At 47.2% G+C, this 18,207-nt stretch overlaps 1 protein-coding gene across 2 annotated transcripts in view; it reads right to left on the reverse strand.

Annotated features, from left to right (window-relative positions):
* LOC119972351 (actin, cytoskeletal 3-like) overlaps nucleotides 1–18,207 on the reverse strand; it is a 43,770-nt gene that overhangs the window by 15,027 nt on the left and 10,536 nt on the right. The gene's annotated exons all lie outside the window — the stretch shown is intronic.

Consider the following 18,207-nt stretch of genomic DNA (forward strand, 5'->3'; position numbering starts at 1 on the left):
TATGGGGAGAGCGCGGGTAAATGGAGTTGAAATCAACCATGATTGAATGGTGGAGTGGACTCGATGGGCCGAATGGCCTTACTTCCACTCCTATGTCTTATGGTCTTATGGTCTATACCTCTCCTCCTTTCAGACACCAGTTAAAACCTACCTCTTTGACCAACGTTTTGGTGATCAAACCGAGGGCGGAATTTACCGACCAGCCCGCCGCGTGTTTTTCAGCGGCAGAGACGGCCCACCTGCGGGATTTTCTGGTCCCACCGTTGTCAATGAGATTTTCCGTTGACTGCACCCTCATCGCCAGAAAACCCATACGTCGTCGGTGGGACCGGAATATCCCACCAGCATGAACAACCGGGAAATTCCACCCACCAATATCTCCTTACGTGACTCGGTATCATACTTTGTTTAATAGAACATATTAAGCAAAAGGAGGCCATTCGGTCCATCAAGTCTGCACCGACCCACTTAAGCCCTCACTTCCACCCTATCCCCGTAACCCAATAACCCCTCCTAACCTTTTTTGGTCACTAAGGGCAATTTATCATGGCCAATCCCCCTGTGAAGAAGTTTGGATCTTTCCCCATGTTAAAGGTGCTATATTAATGTAAGGTACTGTTACTGTTGCTGTTGTAAATGTACTAGAACAGCTTGGCTAGGGCTGCTGCTCATTTTGGAGCAGAAGTTTACAACATGACCTCCAGGATGTTGTTGGGGCCCATGGCCTTTGCTGTATCCTGCCCCCCTCCTCATTCATTCAGGTACCATGCATTTAGTGGGTGTTGGTGACCATGAACTTCCACTGATCTGGTCCATGATAATGCTTGGCAAAGTATTGCAATCATGCATATTGGACAGATTTACAGGCCGATAATCACTCTGTTTGGTCACATTAAGCATGTATCTTCTGCCATCACCAAGTCCTGGAATGATGCTTGAAACCAGAGGAAGGGACTCTGGTTGCAAAAACTGCATCATCATTGAGGATGGGGATATTTATGGACGTTCCTCCTCCTGTTAGTTGTTTAATTGTCCACCAACATTCATGACTGGATGCGGCAAGTCTACGGAGCTTTGAACTGATCTACTGAAGAGTGCTGACTCATCAGCTGAGGGAGGGCGATGCGAATTAACAGGGGGTTTCCTTGCCTGTATGCTTTCTAATGCAGTGAGACTCCAGGGGTGGCTGGAGTCAAAGTTGCAGTCTCCCAGGGACAGTCCCTCCCGACTGTATGCCATTGTACTGCCACCTCTGTCAGGTCTGTTCTGCCAATGGGACAAGAGATAACTGGAAATGCTGTTGGAAGAATCTGGGATATTGACTGAAGAGGATAACCTTGGATTGTGTGGTATCGATGGCACAGAAAGAGACCATTCAGCCCAATCAGTCAATGCAAGTGTTAATGCTTCACTCAAGCCTCCTTCCAACCTTTCTCCATCTAAACTTACCATCCTAACCATCTTGTTCATCTCCCTTTGTAATTGTGTGTTCATCATCCCTCTAAATGCTTTTATCCTATTCACTTCAACCAATCCCTGTGATAGTGAGTTCCACATTCTCACTACTCGCTGGGTAAATCCGTTTCCCCTGAATTCATTATCTGATTTCTTGGCACCTATCTGAAATTGGTGGCCTCTAGTTATGCGCTTCCCCACAAGAGGAAAGATTGTCTCTATCTAAAGCTAGCATAATTTTAAAGACCTCTATTATGTCACTCTTAGCTCTCTTTTTTTCAAGAATAAAGAGATGCAGCCTATCAGCCCTCTCCTGATATTTCTACCCATACATTTGTGGTATTATACTTGTAAGTATCTGCACCTCCTCCAGTGCCTCTAGATCCATTTCCTAATATGGTGATCAGAAATGCATGCACTACTCTCATGGTTCAATTCAGGTTTAGCATTACTTCCTGACTTTTCAATTCTATCCTTCTAAAAATAAAGGCCAGGATCTTTCCTTCCAGGAATCGTTGAGGACGAGATGGGAAATTTGATGGACCAGCCAAAGATCCGTTGACTTTAGGCGGGAATTTCCGATCCCGTGTTGGGTGGGCCTGGATTACCGCAGCCTGGTGTTTGTTTGCTTTTTTTATGGTCTTGCTAACCCATGGCACAACTCTAAATGATTGATGTTTTTGTCCTCCGGGATTCCATTGTTCCTCTACCTCAACAAGGCTTGCACCTTGAATGACCTCCCAAACCAAACCAGACCTCTACCTACCAAAATGTACTACCTTAATAATAATAATAATAATAATAATCTTTATTGTCACAAATAGGCTTACATTAACACTGCAATGAAGTTTCTCTGAAAAGCCCCCTGTCGCCATGTTCTGGCGCCTGTTCGGGTACACAGAGGGAGAATTCAGAATGTCCAATTCACCTAATAACACATCTTTCGTGACTTGTGGGAGGAAACCGGAGCACCCGGAGGAATCCCATGCAGACACAGGGAGAACGTGCAGACACCACACAGACAGTTACCAAAGCCAGGAACAAAAGAGAAAATGCTGGAAAATCTCAGCACGTCTGGCAGCATCTGTAGGGAGAGAAAAGAGCTAACGTTTCGAGTCCGATGACTCTTTGTCAAAGCTAACAGACAGAGAAAGTGGGAAATATTTATACTGTGGAGTGAGAATGAAAGATGAGTCATAGCCACAGAAACCCAGGGAAACCGGGTGCTAATGGCCACAGAAACCAAGGGGAAAGAGTGCCAATGGCAGTCCCCAGAGAGAACAAAAGATGTGAAAGGTCAAACAGCAGGGAAACTAACATCAGAGGATGAACTGTAGGTGTGAGGGGAGGGGAAGGGGAAGCAAAGAGGAGAATTGTGCAGGAAAGGTGCTGAGCATTTTCGATCTGTGCGCATTCAGGACCCTGACCTTCCTGTTGCTTGCCATTTTAACAAAAGACCCTGTTCCCATGCCCACATGTCTGTTCTTGGCCTGCTGCAATGTTCCAGTGAAGCGGAATGCAAACTGGAGGAACAACATCTCACCTCCTGGTTGAACATCGAATTCAACAACTTCAGATGATCAGCCCCACCTCGACCCATTTGTTTTCATTTCATTTTAACTGTCTTTTACCATTTCTTTCTTTCTTAATATACATTTAATTCCCCCCCCCCCCCCCCCCCCCCCACAATCGTATCCACCTTTCTTTCAGACTCGAAACATTAGCTCTTTTCTCTCCTTACAGATGCTGCCAGACTTGCTGAGATTTTCCAGCATTTTCTCTTTTGTTTCAGATTCCAGCATCCGCAGTAATTTGCTTTTACCCAAGCCGGGAGTCGAACCTAGGATCCTGGCACTGTGAAGCAACAGTGCTAACCATGGTGTTACCGTGCTGCCTCACATTTATCTGTGGTGGACTTTATTTGTCAATTATTTTCAAGTTTAGTAATGCCCTCCTGTAATTTGTTGCAGGCTTCCTTAGCTTTTATTATGCCCCCCCCCCCCCCAAAACGTGGTGTCATCACAAATTTATAAATGTTTTCTGTTCCAGAGTCCAAATCGTTAATGTAAATTGTGAAGATCAGTGGTCCCAGCACTGCTAGTTGTAGAACATCACTCGCCACTTTCTGCCACTCTGAATAACTACCCCTCACCCCCATCCTATGCTTGCTGTCTTGAAGCTTGCTAGCACTCCATTCTGCCACTGTCCCCTGACTCCACAGTGTGGTTCAGTGAGTATGACTATGTCAGGCTGTCCTTGTTGGACAGCTCTCCCAATCTTGGCACAAATCCTACAATATTGGTGAGGAGGATTTTGTAGGGTCAACTGGGCTGGGTATGTCTTTGTCATCTCTGATGCCTGGGATCTGGTTGCTTGGACCAACTGATGTCATGATATGTATATTGACTGGGATGTAAAGAGTTAACAAGTTAATGATAATGTTTCTTACCACTAAAGGGAACCACAGAACAGTCATATATATATCATGTGACTTCTGCGATTCTGGATAGAAGAGGTAGAAGATGGTGAGGCATGAGAGAGAGCAGTTGTATATTTGAGAATTCTGTAGTTAGAGGACGCATAGTTTAATATAGTAACCTTGTACTTTAGGAATACATACAAATCTTATTTAGTAGTATTAATAAATGAGCTTGGTTCATTAACAAAGCTTGGTGTTCTTTGTTCAACACTACACACCCAAGCCATCCAGGTAAAGCAAAGCAGAGAACAACACAACCTGGTTTTATTCTTATTTGACATTTTTGTAACAGTTTAATTTAATTTCCTTAAAGGACCTTAGTGAAACACAAGGGTTTTTATGACAATCACCATTACTGATATTAGCTCCTTGTTCAACATTTATTTAATTAATTGCATTTAAGTCCAAAGATGTGCAGGTTAGGTGGATTGGCGATGCTAAAATTGCCCCTTAGTGTCCAAAGGCTAGGTGGGCTTATGGTGGGGCAGTGGGCCGAGGTACACTGCTCTTTCAGACGGTCATTCCGGACTCAATGTGGCTGCATGGCCTCTTTTTGCACTGTAGGAATTCTATGGATTCTATGTTCCCCAATTGTCATGGTGGAATTTCAACACATCTCTCTGGATCATTTGTCCAGGCCTCAGTGTTTCTAGCCTAGTTTTCGCTCCACAAATACTGCCTGACCTGCTGAGTGTTTGCTACAATTTTTATTTAAATTATTTATGTTATTCCTTTTTAAATAGTGTTCTATTCTCTTCTTTGACAGCCACTTCATTGAGTCACAGAAACCTATAGCAAAGAAGGGGTTCATGTGGTCCATTGTACTCATGCTGTGCTGGCTCTCTGGAGGAAACCCCTAACATTTTCACATATAACTGAAGTTCCTCATCTGGATCTCCAGATCTTTAGTCCAGTAATATAGCTACTTGGCTACTGTGCTCTAAATTAGCCCTCCCAAAGAGCCAACACAGGCTGTCAAGTTAACTGAAAAGCCTGGAATGACAATTAATTTCCAGCTGCATATTATGACATTAGTTTTGTGCGTTACGCTGCAAGAATGTACATAACACACAATGGGATTAAGTCGGACTGGCCACTGATGAGTTTACTAGCCTGATCTTTGTGGGAACACAAGGGTTAGGAAATAAGGAAAACCTGGTCAATTTGCATGCACAAGCAAGCATTTAAAATGAAACGCCTTTGAGGTAAGGGACGCCAGCAGTGTCCATGCTGATTTCACCTGTGGGAAGTGCACCCATCTCCAGCTCCTCAGAAACCATGTTAGGGAACTGGAGCTGGAACTGGATGAACTTCGGATCATTCGGGAGGCAGAGGAGGTCATAGATAGAAGCTTCAGGGATGTAGTTACTCCGAAGAATAAAGATAGATGGGTGATGGTGAGAGGGGCTGGGGGGAAGCAGTCAGTACAGGGATCCCCTGTGGTCGTTCCTCTTAGTAACAAGTATGCCGCTTTGGATACTGTTGGGGGGGGGGGACTTACCAGGGGTAAGCCATGGGGTACAGGTCTGTGGCACAGAGTCTGTCCCTGTTGCTCAGAAGGGAAGGGGGGAGAGGAGTAGAGCATTAGTTATTGGAGAGTCCATAGTTAGGGGGATAGATAGGAGATTCTGTAGGAACAAGAGAGACTCGCGGTTGATGTGTTGCCTCCCAGGTGCCAGGGTTCGCGATGTCTTGGATGGTGTTTTAGAGATCCTTATGTGTGCAGGAGGGTTTCCTGACACAGGATGTAGATAGGCCAACAAGAGGCAAGGCCGTATTGGATTTGGTACTGGGTAATGAACCAGGACAGGTGGTAGATTTGGAGGTAGGTGAGCACTTTGGTGATAGTGACCACAATTCGATTACGTTTACTTTAGTGATGGAAAGGGATAGGTATATACCGCAGGGCAAGAGTCATATCTGGGAGACAGGCAATTATGATGCGATGAGGCAAGACTTAGGATGCATCGGATGGGGAGGGAAACTGCAGGGGATGGGCACAATGGAAATGTGGAGCATGTTCAAGGAACAGCTACTGCGTGTCCTTGATAAGTATGTACCTGTCAGGCAGGGAGGAAGTGGTCGAGCAAGGGAACCGTGTTTTACTAAAGCAGTTGAAACACTTGTTAAGAGGAAGAAGGAGGCTTATGTAAAGATGAGACGTGATGGTTCAGTTAGGGCGCTCGAGAGTTACAAGTTAGCTAGGAAGGACCTAAAGAGAGAGCTAAGAAGAGCCAGGAGGGGACATGAGAAGTCTTTGGCAGGTAGGATCAAGGATAACCCTAAAGCTTTCTATAGATATGTCAGGAATAAAAGAATGACTAGGGTAAGAGTAGGGCCAGTCAAGGACAGAGTGGGAAGTTGTGCGTGGAGTCCGAGGAGATAGGAGAGGTACTAAATGAATATTTTTCGACAGTATTCACACAGGAAAAAGACAATGTTGTTGAGGAGAATACTGAGATACAGGCTACTAGACTAGAAGGGCTTGAGGCTCATAAGGAGGAGGTGTTAGCAATTCTGGAAAGTGTAAAAATAGATAAGTCCCCTGGGCCGGATGGGATTTATCCTAGGATTCTCTGAGAAGCTAGGGAGGAGATTGCTGAGCCTTTGGCTTTGACCTTTATGTCATCATTGTCTACAGGAATAGTGCCAGAAGACTGGAGGATAGCAAATGTTGTCCCCTTATTCAAGAAGGGGAATAGAGACAACCCCGGTAACTATAGACCAATGAGCCTTACTTCTGTTGTGGGCAAAGTCTTGGAAAGGTTTATAAGAGATAGGGTGTATAATCATCTGGAATGGAATAATTTGATAAGAGATAGTCAACACGATTCTGTGAAGGGTAGGTCATGCCTCACAAACCTTATTGAGTTCTTTGAGAAGGTGACCAAACAGGTGGATGAGGGTAAAGCAGTTGATGTGGTGTATATGGATTTCAGTAAAGTGTTTGATAAGGTTCCCCACGGTAGAAAATACGGAGGCATGGGATTCAGGGTGATTTAGCAATTTGGATCAGAAATTGGCCAGTAGGAAGAAGACAAAGGGTGGGGATTGATGGGAAATGTTCAGCCTGGAGTCCAGTTACTAGTGGTGTACCACAAGGATCTGTTTTGGGGCCACTGCTGTTTGTCATTTTTATAAATGACCTGGAGGAGGGCGTAGAAGGATGGGTGAGTAAATTTGCAGATGACACTAAAGTCGGTGGAGTTGTGGACAGTGCAGAAGGATGTTACAAATTACAGAGGGACATAGATAAGCTGCAGAGTTGGGCTGAGAGGTGGCAAATGGAGTTTAATGCAGAAAAGTGTGAGGTGATTCATTTTGGAAGGAATAACAGGAAGACAGAGTACTGGGCTAATGGCAAGATTCTTGGTAGTGTGGATGAGCAGAGAGATCTCGGTGTCCACATAGATCCCGGAAAGTTGCCACCCAGGTTGAGAGGGTTGTTAAGAAGGCGTACGGTGTGTTAGCTTTTATTGGTAGACGGATTGAGTTTCAGAGCCATGAGGTCATGTTGCAGCTGTACAAAATTCTGGTGCGGCCGCATTTGGAGTATTGCGTACAGTTCTGGTCGCCTCATTATAGGAAGGATGTGGAAGCTTTGGAAAGGGTTCAGAGGAGATTTACCATGATGTTGCCTGGTATGGAGGGAAGATCTTATGGGGGAAGACTGAGGGACTTGAGGCTATTTTCATTAGAGAGACAAAGGTTAAGAGGTGACTTAATTGAGGCATACAAGATGATCAGAGGATTAGATAGGGGGGACAGTGAGAGCCTTTTTCCTCGGATGGTGATGTCTAGCATGAGGGGACATAGGTTTAAATTGAGGGGAAATAGATATAGAACAGATGTCAGAGGTAGGTTCTTTAGGTTCGGGCAGCACGGTAGCATGGTGGTTAGCATAAATGCTTCACAGCTCCAGGGTCCCAGGTTCGATTCCTGGCTGGGTCACTGTGCGGAGTCTGCACGTCTTCCCCGTGTGTGCGTGGGTTTCCTCCGGGTGCTCCGGTTTCCTCCCACAGTCCAAAGATGTGCGGGTTAGGTGGATTGGCCATGCTAAATTGCCCGTAGTGTCCTAAAAAGTAAGGTTAAGGAGGGGGTTGTTGGGTTACGGGTAGAGGGTGGATACGTGGGTTTGAGTAGGGTGATCATTGCTCGGCACAACATCGAAGGCCGAAGGGCCTGTTCTGTGCTGTACTGTTCTATGTTCTATGTTCTATGTTCTATGTTTAATCAGAGAGTAGTAGGGGCTTGGAATGCCCTGCCTGCAACAGTAGTGGACTGGCCAACACTTAGGGCATTCAAATGGTCATTGGAGAAACATATGGATGATAAGGGAATAGTGTAGATGGGCTTTAGAGTGGTTTCACAGGTCGGCGCAACATCGAGGGCCGAAGGGCCTGTACTGTGCTGTAATGTTCTATGTTCTATGTTCTTAAGGCAAGTTATAAGCAATAAAATGACTAAAAGCCTGTAATTACAAGAAGTCAGGTGTGGGCCGGTTTTTATACAAGCATGTCAATGACACCAATATCTATTGTGATATTGCCAGGATCTGGAGATTGCGATCGGTGGGATGGTAATCTCTCAGTTCAAAAATTCACTTATCCAGATACAATATAAAGGTGAATATTGTGTTGTAACCCGCACGAGTCTTATGGGGTGGGAATAATTAACTACCCTGCAGATCTTGCCAAATATGAACTTCCCCAATAAGGGAGCAAGAATCTTTAACAATGTCTGGCAATGCATAAATAGAGTCAGCCAGTAAGTCACTGACTAAGTAAGACCCACAAGGAGCTACTGGAGCTGTATATCATAGATAAACTCGGTGTGGACTCTTCGTGGCCTTTACTAAACTGGCAACAAGGATAATAACTGGACAGCTATCGATGTTGTTGAGCTACCTCCCCATCTCGATTGGATACAGGTTGGAACATTTCATTACAACATGCCTCTTTTCGGACATTTGAACGTGTTTGAGGCCAGACTGGATGACTGGAACCAATACGCACAGAGGATGCACATCTTTGAACTGCCGGAGGAAACCGGAGTATCCGGAGGAAACCCATGCAGACACGGGGAAAACGTACAAACTCCACACAGACAGTCACCCGACGTCAGATTCAATCCTGGGTCCCTGGCGCTGTGAGGCAGCAGTGCTAGCCACTTTGCCACTGTCCCGCCGTTCAATGTTTGGAGTGACAAAGAGCCTTACATACCCAGGCACTAAAACTTTTGATGAACATGTAGCCCAAGTGGGCCAGCGCTTTGACTCCGTCTGTTACAGTACAACGACCCAGCCTATTGGGCCATGATTGGCTATACCATTGCAGCTGTGTTGGCAGCGCATCCTCCAGATGGAGTCCGGTGGCCTGGGAGATATGTTGGGCAATTACCCCGAATTGTTTCAGACCAGATTGGTAGAAGTAAAAGGGGCTGTAGCCCGCATACAGGTCGACCTGGAAACCCGCCACGATATTTCCAGGCACTCGCGGCCCGCTGCGCCTTGTTGGAAAAGGTGGAAACCGAGTTCAGTCAATTGGAAACCTTGTGTATAATCCAGTTTGAATTATTCACTGATTGGGCAGCACTGGTAGTTCCAGTAATGAAGGCAGACAAAATGATCCGTTTATGTGGAGATTATAAATTAACAGTAAACACAGCTAGACCGTTACCTATGCCCCACATTGAAGATCTTTATGCGATGCTTCCAGGTGAGCAGTCATTCACATAGCTCGATATGAGCCATGCCTACTTGTAGCCTGAGCTGGAGCCAGCCTCCCACAAATATGTTACCATAGATACGCACCGGGACTTACATGAGTATATCCACCTGCCTTTCATCGTGTCCTCCGCCATATTTCAGTGCGTAATGGAGAACATCCTGTGAGGGCTACCACATATGGCGATGTATTTAGACGATTTGCTGGTCACTGGAACCTCTAAGCAGGAGTACTTGGACAACCTGGAGCAAGTCTTGAAAAGATTTACCGAGGCTGGTGTCCGCCTATGACGAGCAAAGTGTGTTTTCCATGCAAAGCAGATGGTCTACCTTGGCTAACGGGTGGAAGGTAATGGGTTGCACCCCATTAAGGTACAAGTGCAAGATGGAAACAGAGGACATCTCTGATGGGCAGCCTTCAGAACCGCAACCTCAGGCATTGGGGCAACCTCGTCATTCATGTTGAAGTCCATGTTCACCTTCAAGATACATGCCACTAGATCCAGCAACTCGGGCGTATGAGGCCCAGCCAGACACCAAGGGAGTCCAGCACTCCCCTTCACCACGATCTTTGGAGGATTCTTCGGAATTTGCTGGGGGGGGGGGGGGGGGGGGGGGTGTTATAATCCACACAAGTCTTATGGGATAGGTACTATCCCGTGGATCTTACCGAATATGAGCTTCCTCGATAAGGGGGCAAAGAACATCTAACAATGCCTGGCTATGTAGTTGACCAATAAGGCACTGACTCAGAAAGACCCAGTAGGGAGCTACTGGAGGGTACTATGAGGGAGCCAACACCTTGAGGACAATATGAATGGTCTTGTAACAGGGAAAAGGAGCATTTTGAATCATTTTTAATTAATCTTTATTTGTGTCACAAATAGGAATACATTAACACTGCAATGAAGTTACTATGAAAATCACCCAGTCACCACACTATGGCGCCTGTTCGGATACACTGAGGGAGAATTCAGAATGTCCAACTCACCTAACCAGCATGTCTTTCGGGAATGTGGAAGGAAACCGGAGCACCCGGAGGAAATCCACACAGATATGAGAGAATGTGCAGACTCTGCACAGACAGTGAATCGAACCCAAGTCCCTGGTGCTGTGAAGCAACAATGCTAACCACTGTGTTACCTTGGGTCCTAGCTGGGGATTTCTAAATTGCACTATTTAACATTGTGTAAGTTATTCCACAACAACTTATATTTATATTTATGTACCAGCTTTACCGCTTATTCACAGGAGCATTATAAAACAAAGCTATTGGGCTGGATTCGCCATTCCCCGCCCCCAGTAGCAGAGATCCAGATGGGGTGGAGAATCCAGCGCTGGTCAAAAACCAGGATCGGTGTCTGTTGCTCCAGACCCCCACTGGCAGCGGCATCGAGGTTTGTGCCTCACGCCAGCGGGAGGATGCAACTATTAACGGCTGGGCACCGGATTCTCCAAGGCTGCTTAAAGCTCCGGTCTTCTGGGCCAGGATTCACCTGGGTGAGAATTGATACAGGTAAATCCCAACATGGCCCTGGTGCAATGGACCTCATGGTGGGCCGTGGCGGTAACTCTTTTAGGGGGTTGCCCCAGAGTCCATCAGAGGGCCACCTTCTACCACCCACCGGCAATGTAAACCCTGCCCACCTCACCCTCACCAGAGATCCCCCCATAAGAGAGACCCACACCAGAGAACCCCATGATTACAGAGACCTCCCACCAGAAACCTCCCGTAAGAGAGAACCCCACCAGAGAGCCCCCCCATAAGATAGACCCCTGCCCTCTCATTACAGAGAGCCCTGCCTGGAACCCCCAACATTTCAGAGATCCCTGCCAGGAAGCCCCTCATTGCAGAGACCCCATGCCAAGGGAATCCCTCGTAATCCCTGCCATGCATAAATTTGCAAGGCAAGGGATGGTGAATTTGCCATTTGCACTCCCAGTGTGAGCTCCAATCAATGGTCATTCATCTCCAATGGGAGAACATAGTCTCCCAAACGGAGAGTACGCCTCATTATGTCAGATGAACAAAGTGAGGTATTTGCAGTGTTCTAAAGGAGGAAAGCAAGGCTGAGAAGCAGAGAGGTGTAGAGAAGATATTCCAGAGCTCAGAGCCTAGGCAACAAGAGGCCAGAATTAGAAGAGGGCCGATATCTCAGAGGGTTGTGGGGCTGGAGGAGATTACAGAGATAGGGAGTAGCAAGGGAGGGTTTTGAAAGCAAGAGAATGAATGATCTCTTTGTTCTGCAAGGCTAAGTCACTCTTCTCATTACTCTTAACTCGCACACTCACAGATCCATCACATATCCACAGATATCTCACTCACTGCCAGCTCAAGGGACATCACCACTCGCTCTCCCATGCATACCTTCATCTTCCCTGAGTCGTGCCCTCATCACTTCACTGGTCCCACTCACCATCCACACATGCCAGGCATCCTTCCCGTCTGTCCTGCCACACATCCTACTTGAACTCTCTCTATCTGTTTATCATGCAAGAGAAGTTGGCACACATGAGGGAGAAATCCCAGGTGGGCAGAGGGATCCCAGAACATCCTCATGGACTTTGAAGGGAGAGCCATTGTGCTGGCTGGGGAGGGGTAGACCTCTCGATGATGGGGTTGGCAGCAATTAACCAAGTGAGGACCCAGCACTGCATCATCCAATAGACAACAATGCTGTGAGTCATGTCTCCTGTTTCTAAAGACCCCTGCCATGTGCTAATGACCTCTCCTTTCTGTTGCAGGCACATCTGTGAAGCAGCCCAGGGAGTCAACTGGTCAGGCCGTCAACTCCAGCCCTGACCACAGCACAAGGGAGGGATTCACGCACCCTGAAATCGAAGAACCGTCACAACGCTCACCCACACCCTGCACCAGCACAGAGACACACACCATAGTGAGACCTACTTCAAGAGTAACCTCGGGGTCACAATCTGGTGAGCACACCACTCTTTCAGTGCCACAGCAAGTAGCGGCAGAGATGCCCCAGGGTGTTGTAACTCGGAGGTTCGCTGGAGGCCAGGAATCTGTTGAGTCCCAGTCATATGATGTGCTTCTGGACTCGGCCATGCTTCAATTGTTGGAGCGCCAAAGGCAAACTCAGGAAAATCAGGAAGCAATTTCTGGTACACTCCTCAGATTGAAAGGCTGCATGGAGGAGTCCACCAACCTTATGTCTTAGATGATAGTACCAACACGCCAGCACATCGAGGTCAACACAGCTAGGCTGGTGGCTGCAGTGGAGATCTTGGTACAAGATTTGTCCTGCAAAGCTACTGGAAATGCATTCCATGTTTCAGGCACGTTCTGGGATCAATGCCAACGGCAGAGGACAGCGGGCTTCTCAAGCTCACTCCAGTTGTCGCTCTATCCCAAGAAGGAAGCCAGAGCCCTTGGGCACCAGTAGGAAAGCAGATCAGTTGAGGCATACCCGGGACATCCGCTCTTCCTGTGACTGCTTCAAATCCAGATCCACAGGTGAAGGAGGGTGGCACAGCCACACAGCAGCAGCCCGAAAGCTGGCCAGAAACTCCAGGTCTCAGCCCTCAAGGACGCCCACAAAAGCCATCACAGACAACAGGGTGTGGCAGACAGCAGGCTGCCTCCACCTCCACTGTGGAAGTTGGAGATGCACCAAGATGTAGCGGCAGAGTTAGAAAATTTAAAAGCTCGAATCGCACTGCGTGGGTGTTAAACACTTGTACATAATGTTCACCTCTATAAATAAACTCTCACTATTTGCACCTCTTCTATGGCTCCTTGTTTCTGTAGTCCCGACCTGAATACTTGATTCCTGTACTAGAGAATGACTGAGTTCTCAGTCCACGGCTTACTCCGTGTACTTTGTGCATTGTTTCCAGCATATTGGTGCCATCCCTTCATGGTGACCAAACACATCCATCGTGCTGTATATTTTAGGGAATGAGGATGTCTGCCACAATGTGCAGGGCTAGCATCACTCATTCAATTCTATGTGCTCTCTGCATCTTTTGAGGTGTGACTTTTTTCCCCATTATTCTTTCATGGGATGTGGGCTCTGCAGGCAAGGTCAGCATTTCTTGCCCGTCCCTAATTTCCCTCGAACTGAGTGGTATTTTTTTTTGAGAGTCAACCACCTTGCTGTGGGTCTGGAGTCACATATAGGCCAGACCAGGTAAGGACGGTAGATTTCCTTCTCTAAAGGACATTAGTGAGCCAAATGGATTTTTACGACAATTGACAATGGTGTCATGTCATCATTAAACATTTAATTACAGATTTTTCTTTTTATTGAATTCAAATTTCACTCTCTGCTATGGCGGGATTCGAACCTGGGTCCCCTGGGTGTCTGGATTACCAGTCCAGTGACAATACCACTAATAATAATAATAATTTTTATTAGTGACACAAGTAGGCTTGCATTAACACTGCAATGAAGTTACTGTGAAAATCCCCTAGCTGCCACATTCCGGCGCCTGATCGGGTACACAGAGGGAGAATTCAGAATGTCCAATTCACCTGACAGGCACGTCTTTCGGGATTTGTGGAAGGAAACCAGAGCACCCGAAGGAAACCCAGGCAGTCACGGAGAGAACATGCAGACTCTGCACAAACAGTGACCCAAGCCGAGAATCAAACCCGGGTCCCTGGCGCTGCGAAGCAACAGTGCTAATGACTGTGCTATCGTGCTGCCCATACTATGCCACTGCCTCCCCACTGACCCTCCATCCAATCTGCCTCAGCCTCCTGTGACACTGATCCCAAGGGGTTAAGCTGGATCCCAAGGATGCTGGAAGATCAGGAAAGGTGAAACTTTCCTGCTGCATTGCTGTGATCTCTTCTCTCTCTTCAACGATCACTCGCTAATGAATATGATTGTCCACCTAAGAAGCTCCATGTTATTGGTTCTTGGACTCTAGTTCGCTGGTATTGCTTTCTCAGGCTCATTTTCCGGACAATCAGCTTTCCTCGAAAATTTGTGCCCCTTCAATCAGGGATTTTCCTCCAAGTAGGCCTCTTTTGAGCAAGGGTGTCCCAGGCGTTAACGTCTATGCTGCATTTCTTGAGGTAAGCCTTCAGGAGGTCATTCAATCGCTTCCTTTGTCTTCCTCCAGTTTGGAAGCCTTCCTTGAGCCAGGCAAAGAAGATTTTCTTTCGCAGTCAGAACTCTGACATCCTAAATGCATGGCCGGCCCAGCTGAGTTGGTTTTGGATGGTCATGGCCTCGATTATGATGCTTTTGGCTCCTTCAAGGACACTGATGTTAGTACGTCTGTCCTCCAACTGATGCAAAGGATCCGTCTCAGACAGCATTGATGGTATCTCGCCAGGGCCATCTGTACGTAGTCCAGGTTTCTGAGCCATATAGAAGAACCATTGAGAGCATGTGTGCTGCCATCAGCCCGACAGGAGTCAGACATTCACAGAAGCTCTGTGAGGTTTAATGGAATGTCCCCCACTGCAAGTCATCATCACCCTCCTGGAATGTAAAGACTATGGGCATCGGCTGCATGACAGGATCCTTATAACAGATGGTGTCTGCTGCCATCAGTCAGATGGGAAAGCCATGCTCACAGAAACCACGTGAAGATATTGGGGTATCTTCAATGGATGTCCTCATCACTGTCCATGAATCTTGTGGCTTGCCGACCTTGCCTGGATATCGTCATTACCTCAATGCCAGTGTCCTCTCCCTCTAGGACATCTTCAACATTGTCCCTTTTGACGTCCTCCTCATCGAAGGAAATGCACCTCTCCTCCATCTCCGCAGGTAGTTCCTCCCCTGTTGCAGTGCCTGCTCGTGCAGGGCGCAGCAAGCACCCATGATGCCTGACACCCTCTGTGGATTCTTTTCTTTTCTTCTTTAAAATTTAGATTACCCAATTCATTTTTCCAATTAAGGGGCAATTTAATGTGGCCAATTCACCTACCCTGCACACCCCGTCATGGGGGCGAAACCCACGCAAATACGGGGAGAATGTGAAAACACCACATGGACAGTGACCCTGAGCTGGGAACGAACCTGGGACCTCGGCGCCGTGAAGCAGCAAAGCTAACCACTGTACCACCGTGCTGTCCTCTCTGTGGATTCTATTGCAGGACTCCAAAAGATCAATCCAGGCACCGGAACCTCATCTTCAGCATCCGTATGGTCTGCTCCACCCAAGTGCAAGTTGCAGTTTGAGCCTCATTGTATCTTGTCTCAGCTGTGCTCTGTGACCTCTATACAGGCATCATCAGCCATGTGGGTAGCCCTTCTCCCCCAGGTGCCAACACTCTCGCCTCTGTAGACCCTGAAAGTGTAATTGTTCTGAGAGTGGCTCGGAATGTAGGAGTCATGGACAATTCCTGGGAATCGAGCACACATGTGGAGGATGCGTTTGATGTGCTCGCAGACAAGCGGAACATTCAGTGAGTGGAAGTCCTTGTCATTCACATAGTTCACTGCTTGATGCCTCTGCAATATGAGTGCCACGCGAGTGCAGACCAAGGTACCCTGGACCTGTGGAAAACCAGAGATTTGCGCAAAGTCCATCGTTCTTGCATCCTGGCTTGCCCCATCCTGGTCGAAATGGATGAAGTTGTGCGCCTTTGCAGAGTTTGCGTTCATCACCTCCTCAATGCACTAGTGTGAGGATGCTAACAAATTTCCGTAGAGGACACCTGAGGAGTCCTAGAAGAAATGAAAAATGAAATGAAATCGCTTAATGTCACAAGTCGGCTTCAAATGAAGTTACTGTGAAAAGCCCCTAGTCACCACATTCCGGTGCCTGTTCAGGGAGGCTGGAATGGGAAGAAGCCACTGGCATAGAAATAGAACGCTGCTGTAACTTTCAGCATCACTGGCAGTGGACGACCTCCAAGTCTCCGCGGTACTAACACCTGCAGAAGATGGCAGATGTGACCAACCAATTCCCTGGACATGTGAAGACTTCAACGACAATGGTTCTGCAGGTATTTTAGGTGCCATGAACCCTGGATCTCACAAGGCACCTCCAAGTGATGGTTCTCTGCGTTTAATCCTCTGGGGGTGGAGCAGGCCCTGTCACTCCTTCCTCTTGACAGTTTGCTCCTGCCTTTCTCAGCTGCAATAGAGTAATGATCATGACATGTCTTCCCATTAGCCTTGTCCTTATCAACATCCCACCACCGGAAGCCCCCCCTCTCCACAGATTTGAGTGGAACCATCAGTCCATGATGATTGCTCACTGTCTCCCCTGACTAGGCCCCTGGTACCAAAGAACAAAGAAAAGTACAGCACAGGAACAGGCCCTTTGGCCCCCCAAGCCTGCGCCGACCATGCTGTCCATCTAAACTAAAATGTTCTACACTTCCGGGGTCCGTATCCCTCTATTCCCATCCTATTCATGTACTTGTCACGATGCCCCTTAAATGTCACTATCGTCCCTGCTTCCACCACCTCCTCCGGCAGCGGGTTTCAGGCACCGACTACCCTCTGTGTAAAAAACTTGCCTCGTACATCTCCTCTAAACCTTGCCCCTCGCACCTTAAACCTATGCCCCCTAGTAAGTGAACCCTCTACCCTGGGAACAAATCTCTGACTATCCACTCTGTCTATGCCCCTCATAATTTTGTAGACGTTTATCAGTTCGCCCCTTAACCTCCATCATTCCAGTGAGAACAAACCAAGTTTATTCAACCTCTCCTCATAGCTAATGTCCTCCATACCAGGCAACATCCTGGTAAATCTCTTTTGCACCCTCTCTAAAGCCTCTACATCCTTCTGGTAGTGTGGCGACCAGAATTGAACACTATACTCCAAGTGTGGCCCAACTAAGGTTCTATACAGCTGCAACATGACTTGCCAATTTATATACTCAATGCCCCGGCCAATGAAGGCAAGCATGCCGTCTGCCTTCCTGACTACCTCCTCCACCTGTATTGCCCCTTTCAGTGACCTGTGAACCAGTACAAGATCTCTCTGACTGTCAATATTCTTGAGGGTTCTACCATTCACTGTATATTCCCTACCTCTATTAGGCCTTCCAAAATGCATTACCTCACACATGTCCGGATTAAACTCCATCTGCTATCACCGTCCAAGTCTCCAAACAATCTAAATCCTCTGACAATCCTCTGACAGTCCTCATTGCTATCCGCAATTCCACCAACCTTTGTATCGTCTGCAAACTTACTAATCAGACCAGTTACATTTTCCTCCAAATCATTTATTTATACTACGAACAGCAAAGGTCCCAGCACTGATCACTGTGGAACACCACTAGTCACAGCCCTCCAATCAGAAAAGCACCCTTCCATTCCTACTCTCTGCCTTCTATGACCTAGCCAGTTCTGTATCCATCTTGCCAGCTTACCTCTGGTCCCGTGTGACTTCACCTTTTGTACCAGTCTGCCATGGTGGACCTTGTCAAAGGCTTTACTGAAGTCCATATAGACAACATCCACTGCCCTACCTGCATTGTGACCTCCTCGAAAAACTCTATCAAGTTAGTGAGACATGACCTCCCCTTGACAAAACCATGTTGCCTCTAGCTAATACGACCACTTGCTTCCAAATGGGAGTAGATCCTGTCTTGAAGAATTCTC

Source organism: Scyliorhinus canicula, chromosome 10 (genome assembly GCF_902713615.1).
Source record: "Scyliorhinus canicula chromosome 10, sScyCan1.1, whole genome shotgun sequence".
NCBI classification, from domain to species: domain Eukaryota; kingdom Metazoa; phylum Chordata; class Chondrichthyes; order Carcharhiniformes; family Scyliorhinidae; genus Scyliorhinus; species Scyliorhinus canicula.